Below are 9,172 nucleotides of genomic sequence, written 5' to 3' on the forward strand. Positions count from 1 at the left end.
AGATTTCAAGATATATTATACCAATCATTCGTTACCATGTTTGCTGCTTGATCAACTCCAGCTTCCTCTGATATCCAAGTATATATTGAGCAATGATGTAGTTTATTTAATAATATCACCAATATTAAAATGCCCATAATATAGCACAACCCTTAAAGCAACACTATTTTACCTTAAGATAATAGTTATAAAAAATATTTTGATGGTTCACTGAGACTTCATTTTCACTCCTAACCCTGAATGCCTGTTCTTGCTCAATGTGTATCTTTAGTGAGTGGGTATGATATTTATCCTTCGATAAATGTGTCACTGAATACATTTCTAGAATCTGAACCAGCAAGTTCAAGAGTAATGATCTGTAAATCTCTAAAAGACTTGGAGATCATCAAAGTACAGCGATTATGTCCAATATTAAGCAAGGACATTACAGCAGTCAGAGCTCTGCTCAATATATTGATAGGCTTTGTTTTTCTCTTCATGAAAACTACTCAATCGCTCGGCCACGGAAGCCGACAGAATAAATCACCACGTGTGGCTGCAGAGGAAGCTGTTGTTCAATTAAAGTTACACAGTGTTGCTCCACAAAAGTGAGGCCAAAGCATCTTGTTCACCACCTGCTGGCAGGCTGCAGAAAAGGCCATAAATCCTGCCTCCACCATGTTAGCAGATGGGACATGGACCAAGGTAAAAAAGCAAAGTACATATATATCTATATATGAGGTCCAGTGTATAGAATTAAAAGGGATCTATTGGCAAAAAAAGTATATTCACTTAACATATCATGCCATATTCATTGTTCTCATTAGTGTATAATCACCTGAAACCATGAACTAATGTGCTGCCCTTCATATTTAAGTGATTCCTCTTCCATGGAGACCACATGAATCTACAGTAGCCCAGAATGGACAAACGAAACACTGGCTCTAAAGATTGCATTTGATGTTATCATGTTACCTGAAGGCCGCTGCAGGTTCTCCTACAAGCCTGGTGGACACTCATTAAACCTTTAAAGCCATAGACACAATTGTCTAACTAGAAATGTACTGAAATCATAATATCCAGTTGATATTGATGCTTCTTCATACTACACATTGTGAGGTGTTGGAATGTTATTTTTTTCTAAGCTATTTACCTTAAAACCCATACTTTATTTGTCAATATATGCATTGTTTTATTTAACAGGGACAGAGCACATTAATACATGTTGCATTGAAAACACCAGAGTCACTGTCGCCAAAGGGCTGTTTTTTATTTTGAATCCCTGAACAGACGTTACAAAGTCATACGAAGGAAGTTCTTTTTCATTTCAAAAGTTATTGAAATCATTTAGAGGAAAGCAGGGGACCCATGAGACACTATACATTTATTAGAGAGACATTTAATGCATAGTCAGACAAGTATACGACCGGTGTTGTCTGGACTGAAATCCAACTGTGTCTTTGAATGTGTCTGCAGAAGCTTCATTTTAAACATTTGCTTCTCAGGTCAGAATTGGTTGGAGTTGTCCTTGGAGTAAAGTCACAGGTGACATTAGGAGACCAGAATGGGACTTCAGAGAGCCCAAACCTGTGCCAACCCCAGCAGTTCCCTCAAAATCAAGCTACAACAAATTGCACACAATTGTATAAATCAGTTCCCTAAATGTGCCAGATATTTTTTTCATAAAGAATATTCTCTCAGAAATTAGCGAAAATCTCAAAGATCGATAAAGTGCTAAAAAACATTCTTGGATCCACCCTCTGATCTGCATCTGCTCCAAAATCAAATGGGTTCTTCCCTGACCCATAACACATCCTTCCAACCAACCAACAAACAAGCAGACAGGGGTGAACATTTAACCCCCATATTGGTAGGAGGGAAATTACAACATATAAGAGTCATACTCAAGTGTGTAAACATCAACACTGTCCTGAAAGGAGGCAACAAGTAAGTGTACATTTTATAGGGCTTCAGCAAATAAACCGGAGGAGCATGAATATTTAATTTTTTTTATATTGAAGGAAATATTTCTTTGCTTTAATACCAAATCAGAAAGTGTAGATGAAGTACAGAAATCCATGTAGTTTGAAACTTTTAAACCCTCTTGTGCTTGTCAGCACAGTCCCTATCTCCCTTTGATTGCAGAGTGGAGATAATGAGGCAACATTTTCTCTAATCATCAAGGGAATCTACGAGCAGCAACACAAATCATGCTTTCTACCCTTTCTCAAATCTGATTTAATTCATCATCATCATCGTCGACTTTAGCATTTTGAATTCATGCTTGTATTCATATTCATTCATGATAATCCTCTCACATGCTCTCCCCTCTAATCCTCACCTAACTCTCACCCTACACTAACAGGAAAGCACTCTTGCCGGGGCACATACATATACGCACTCTTTAAATTACATGATTGCTTTAAAACAAACTCGCACACATGATCGACCTCTCCTAACAAGCAGAGAGCTCTGCGCGGAGCATTGCTCATGTAATAGCGGCTCTCATGCTTATACTTCAGTTTGGAAACCCAGCATGTTCTTCTTTATGTGCAATTTGGCAGGAATGAGTGGAGGCCTCACCTTGGGATGAGGTTACCAAAGTGGGGAAAGAGTGATCATACAAGTTTTCATATAGGGGCCCATTACTGTGCTGTGCTGCTCGTACAGGGTCTTTGCATTGATGCAGTCACGTGTCACCATCATTTACGTATTGTATGTATGAAAGCTACATGACGGGAGTCAAGGTATAAATACCATAACAGCAGCTTAAGGACAGTGGAGTCACAGTGTATGTAGAGAGGAGTCATGTTTTTGTTAGCTGTTTGAGGCTTGAAAAAGCCCAAAACTGTGATTTCAACAAGAAGTTAAGTAGTTCAGAGACGTAATAGCGATATATATTTAACCTCAACCTGTATATATGCAGATTTATTCATTTACAATACAACAATTATGAGTCAAAAACAACAGTGATGCATTAAAGGCTGCACAAAATGCCATCCAGATAGCACCTCAACAGTTCCGATTCCAAAACAGAAATAGAAAATGCTATCAGCCTTTAATCACTCGTGTGAATGTCAAATGTAGATTACACAGATGCAATCACCGTCCCCTGGCGCTGCAGCACCGGCAGGTAAAGCCCTTTCGTTGTGCGCGTCACATCTGGATGTCATCCGCCCTACATGTCATTGGGGCTCCCTCATCAATGCACTGCCCTCCTGACACGACCAGTTCATTCAGTGGGGACATCTCTCACCTCCTGTGCAGCAAGTTTCTGCTCCTGTGACTCAAAACTGTATCTTTTCATCTTCGTTCACATTTTTGCCACAGTCAAGCTAACAGGTCCTTCTGCAGCAGTTTTACTTCAATCCATCCTGTGTGGAGTTGTTGTTTTTGTTCCGGATGTGTCAGCCGGTTGTAGGAACATCAACGTCAGCACTGGATATACAGACCTTTGACATTCACAGAATATATGGAGTAAGTGCCAGAATAACATGAACTGCAGGTGAATCATGACAACGTAGCAAAACAGATATGATGAAAATAGATAATTAAAGCATGTGTGTGTTCTGTTTTGTAATATGTGTGTGTGTGTGTGTGTGTGTGTGTGTGTGTGTGTGTGTGTGTGTGTGTGTGTGTGTGTGTGTGTGTGTGTGTATGAGATGTGTACGTGTTCTTATGTTGTACATTACACATGCTGGATGCAAAAAGTGGTATTATTTGTATGGACATAATTGTACAATCACAAGAAAAATGTCTGTATGAAATAACCTTAGGAAAACTAGTAAAGGGTTTACGTTAAACTGTTAAGTTCAGATGGTTTAAGGTGCGTCTATGAGATGGAGGGTCCTATAGTATATACTCGAGGGGGAGATATCACTTCAATTTTATATCTCTTTAGACCTATACTTTAAAGACTTACTGTAAATTCCTCTAATGGCAAAAATGAGCTATTGTCCTCTGTAATGTTTCATATTGAAGTGATAATTCATTCATATCATAATAATAAAACACTGCAGGCCGGAACTTGTTTGTACAAAAATGTGTGACACTCACATTGTACCTCAAGTCATTTTCCTCCTACCACTTGTTAATCTGTGACTTTCCCATAGTTCACTTGTCTGACTCACTGTGTTGACACTGCCTGCTCTTTCTTATTCACTCTATGGACAATTTTATAGTAAGAGCACATAACAAATACATCATTGCAACACTGACAACAAACAGACACACACAGCGTATTATATATAACACAACAAAAAATTCTATTTACAGATATGACAACTTGGACTAACAATGCCACCTGGTGTTCTGAAAAGAGCATGCATGTGATCCACCAGCAGCATGAGGTCGCGTATATTTGAGGATGAAAATGTATCAACTCAAGAACGACTTTGATCATATACTTTGTTAACAATAATGTGTAACTTTTTTAACTGTAACATTCCTCCTCTACTGTTTCTCTTTGCTTTCAATGTGTACTTCTGACAGGCGTGATTCACTGTTTGGATGAACATCATCACATTCTGATCAAATGTGTGAAAGTCATAATTTAAGTCCATAATGTCCCTTTATCTCAATGTTAGCATCTGAGCCTTTCCCCTCAGTAGAATACGCGGGGTAATCATCACTACCAGGGGTGGACTGGCCATCTGGCATACCGGGCATCGTCCCGGTGGACCGTTGACCCAATGTGGGCCGGTCTGGTCCGCTATGTTTTTGTTTTTTTTCTCTTCTTCCCCTCTAAATTCCCTCCAATTGGGCCGGCCAATTGGCTACAGAGGGCTAGCAGTGTGTTGCCAGTATCGACACAAATTATTGGTCTATTGTTTGTCATTGTCAATCAGTCATGGGCTGACAGGCTCAGAGAGCCCTGACAGTGCTGTCAATCACAACACAAACCAGGGTGGGGCGGGACGTCATTCCATTTTGGGGGGGGAGTCGCGGGACGGGCTGCTGCTGAGACAGAAACTTAAAATGGATAATAAGAGTAAAAAGCGCCCGGGTGGCGCTGAGAAGCATCGGGAAAAAAAGCCTAAGTCTCTGGAGGTGGAGGCTGCTACATGTGCCAAACTGACGGACCTGTTTGGTGCCGGGTTCACCAGCCCAGCAGCAGCAGGTGCGCCGGGAGACGAGCGAGGAGGACTCGACAATGATGAGCGAGTGGAGGCAGACATGGTAAGTAACGTTGGCCTGGCGCTGGCTAGGCTACATTTTTGAGACATGTCCAAAACAGAGTAGAAAACGTTTTTGATTTGGTTTTAATATGCCGAATTGTGATATTATGGGTTATTATTGTTCAGATGATTTAGCTAAGCTAGCTAAGAGCTACTAACGTCGTTTACTGTTGCCATAGCATCAGTAAACTTTCTGAGCTGTAAATAGAGATGAGAGTGCTTATGTGTTGATCCTTAATGGTGTGATTATGTACACTAAATGACCAATTATTACAGGTTGTTGTGATATATTTGAGGAGTCGTTCTCCCTTTGTTTTATATGTGGACATTTGGGACCACTGTTAGAATTGTAAGTTTATCATGTATTTTTTAATGTATAAATTCATACTTCATTATTATAATAATTTTCAAAAGGTTTTAAAAGAAACACACATCCAAAAAGTTCTCAACTCTAGGTTCAGAACAGAGGAAAAAATTTTCTTTATTTTTCAGACATTATAATGTATCATGTCCTTCTCAGGTTGACCACTTGACATGTGAGAGCCTGAGGAGTTGTTCAACCTCTGTCCATGTTCGATGACTTGCTCTCTGTCTGCCTCCACTCTCTGCCTTCACTGTACCAAAGTTTGTCTGTTGAGTCTCCTCTAGTCTGGTGAGTTTATCATGTTTTATGTTTTATGAAATCATACTTAATTTGTGATGATTAGAGACATTATAATGTATCCATGTCCTTCTCAGGTTGACCACTTGACATGTGAGAGTCTGAAGAGTTGTTTTCCAGACAAAGGTAGAGCTGGCAGGGGCGTCACCCTTGGCCTGCCCTTTTGGGCTGGGCTTCAGCTGCAGATCTAAAGGCTGCTTCCAGGGGCATGGGGCCCTCAGCCTTTGTTTTTCTTTGCTTCTGCACCTTACAACATACATCACACCTTATTTTCACACATCCAAACACTGTTTACACCACTGACGCGTAACTTATTTGACACATCCCACTACGTAGTTAGAGCTATCTTGATTTGGAGTTAAATACATTTACTTTTGGCATGAGAGGTTTGTGTGTGGCCTCCCTTCTTGTTGCCATCTTTGAGCTAGGTGGTAACAGTAGTATGCATGAGAGAAGACGCCGCGAGATTTGTGGACTTCTATGTGGTGTCCGTTGATAATATAGTGGGCTGGTCTGGACAGACAATGCCAGGGATGAATTTTTGTCCCAGTCCACCCCTGCCTTCAGCGCATTTCTTTGTCCATCGGTCATAATGCAGCCCCTGACGTATGAATGTGGCCATGCATATGGACGCTGTAACTCCGCTGTCCCTCCTGCCCTGATTGTGTCGGAGGGATTCCACTCGCTCGCTCTTGGCAGCGCTCCCAGTGGCCTGTGGAGGAGGAGGAGATGTTTTTAATGAAATAGCTTGACCTTTGTCTATTGCACTCGCATGCCCTGTCTATAAAGTACACCACAACTGAATGCTGCTCAGTGTGGGAGGCAAACAGCAGCTAATACAACCTGGGGCGGTGATTCTCAGTATCTGCTGAAACAGCCCTGGGTATTTTTTTTAGTGCAGAGGTTCAACTTTTCTGTTCTGGATTTCCAGAGCTGATAGTAAAATATATAATTTCGACTCCAATTTTATTCAGCTGATGATTCCAGAAGTCTGTGTGTATTTGGAACACGTGTCTTAGGCTTCACACTTGACATGTGCAGTTTTGAATTTGATGTGATTAGCACACACAGTAGGTTCAGTATAAACAGTATAAACAGCGCCTTGCGGTCAGAGGGGCTTGGGCAGCGTGCCTCAGTCTGTGGACCGAGATGAACTTATCTTCTGCTCTGCCAGATCCTTTTGATAATTATGAATTTTTTTTATTTAACAACATCAAACTGACCTGAGCGTTCGTGTGTGTCGCAGATGCTGATCTCCCTCATGGCGACACCATTCACAGAATCATTATCTTAAGCAATTTGTCCACAAAATAAAAGCACATTCTTAATTTTGTTGCTAAAATACTTTATATCGAGCTGAATTACAGAGCTTTTATTTTGAAAACTTGTGTCTGAAGATTGTGTTTGTTACTTTATGAAAACTGATACTCCAGTTTGAGATTCACTGAACGTTGATTAAACAGGTGAACTGCTCTTTGTGTTCGTCTGACTTTTCTTGCCACAGCTCAATTCCTGCAGGTCATTCTTTCTTTCTCAATTTCAGCAAGATAACGTGCAACCAGCATCAGCACCGGCCCAAACAGCCCCTTCCAAACAGGCAGGTTGAGAACATCCACTGCTTGTGTAAGAACTATTCTGATACTGACCTAAAAATGCAACCTTAAATATTCTTGGTGCGAAACTTTACCTACAGAACCAACCTGCAGAGCTCTTCTCCCTCTACCGGCCTGTGACGGTGCATGTGGGGTGACGTGGCCCCGCTGAGCGATGGGACTCGTCCCCCGTGTCCTCTGCTAATCGAGGCTCTGCCTGTCTGGGTTAATTGCGAGAGTTTAGTGAGGGTGGGACCAGGGGCGTTTCTAGGGTTGAAAGAAAGGGGGGGCTTAGCCCCTAAGGATGCTGAATGTTTGCGCACATTTAGGGCATCCTTAGGGGCTAAAAGAAGTAGGAGTTCAATCTTGCCTTCTATTTTTCTTCCACAGATGGCGACATAATTCTGAAGACCCAAGCCTCCCCTGTGTTTACGGATGACGATGTCACCTTGTGTTATCAGCATCAGAGCGGCAAACACAAACAAACCAGCTTCTTTAAAAACGGAGCATTGATTGACTCTAACAGTTCGTCCGGTTCAGACCGAGTCATAAAGATGACTCTTAAGAATGTGACACGGGAAGATGAAGGCTTCTACAGGTGTGCGTCAGACAGCTGCAGAGTCCAGAGAGCTGGTTATCAGTGAGACCGGACAGAGGTCAGCTGAACATCATCACTCTGCTGTGTGTTCTATAGAAGTGGATCAGTGTCACATATCAACTGTTGTTTCTTTTAGGAAACTTCACATCAGAGGAGACTCCAGCCTCCACTGGTATTTTTCTTATTCATATACATCTACTTGTTTTGGAGGAAATACTCAATTATTAATCAACACATTTTCCATTATTGAGTGAAGCCTTTTGGTTGTCTGGTTCTCCTCCTGCTCTGTCTTTTCATCAAGGTCTAATTTCATCAGGAAGATCCCTCAGGATCTAATGAGATGAAAGAAACTACAATGGGACATGTGGGGTTCTACTTCTGATCGTCATTCCTTTGACTGTTTGGCTCGTTTGTCACTACAGGTTAGTATTTATAAAATTTTCATCCGTCTTGACTTCCTACTTTCTACTGCATGAACGACAAGCCCAACAGGTGGTGAAGTAAATGATTCACTGCCTGTTGTATTTTCTTGAAGGTACCAGAAGTTCTGCACTTGGAGCTGCTGGCCTGTTTCCAAACAGGAAGTTCCAGCAGGGGTGCTTCCTGCCACCAAGTTGGATGTGACGGAGGTGCAGTGGGACCTGTCGTGGATGGAGATGTCCAACCTGTTGGAAAAGGATTCTTATTGTGGCACTTAAAGGGAAACTCTCTTCTGAAGCCCAGAGACTTAACTATAGGGTCAAACCTATGAGAAAGCTCAGTCAGTGCTGCAATTTGTAGTATTTGATGGTCACATGTCAAAATAGTGCTACCTGATATATTTTTGAATTGAATTAAATGAGATGTTTAGGATTTATAAGGATGACTACATTTGCTGATGGTGCAGATTTGATAGCTTCCAATACAAATGTTATTGTTTCAGTTGTCACATTTGTCAATGTCAATACTCTTGCACATTTAAACCTCTCTCCTTTGAGTACATTTTGAAACTAAGAATCGTATTTGTTATATCTTATTATCTAATCATTAATATAATTGACTGTTCTAAATCATTTTACATGTATCATTTCTCCTGTGTTTGTTCGAGGTTCCATGTTGTTTGCTCCCTTTGAATCGTTATTTGCTATTTCTTGTCGTCTGAAGTTATAAAAGTCATGGAAATCGT

The 9,172-nt window shown here is 41.1% G+C and overlaps 1 long non-coding RNA gene across 1 annotated transcript; it reads left to right on the top strand.

The window, feature by feature from the left end:
- The first annotated feature begins 8,368 nt into the window (after positions 1 to 8,368).
- LOC128448472 (uncharacterized) lies at positions 8,369 to 9,172 on the top strand. Its single transcript, XR_008339747.1, has 2 exons — positions 8,369 to 8,429; positions 8,543 to 9,172. It is a non-coding gene; the product is annotated as an uncharacterized LOC128448472 (long non-coding RNA).

Source organism: Pleuronectes platessa, chromosome 9 (genome assembly GCF_947347685.1).
Source record: "Pleuronectes platessa chromosome 9, fPlePla1.1, whole genome shotgun sequence".
NCBI classification, from domain to species: Eukaryota; Metazoa; Chordata; class Actinopteri; order Pleuronectiformes; family Pleuronectidae; genus Pleuronectes; species Pleuronectes platessa.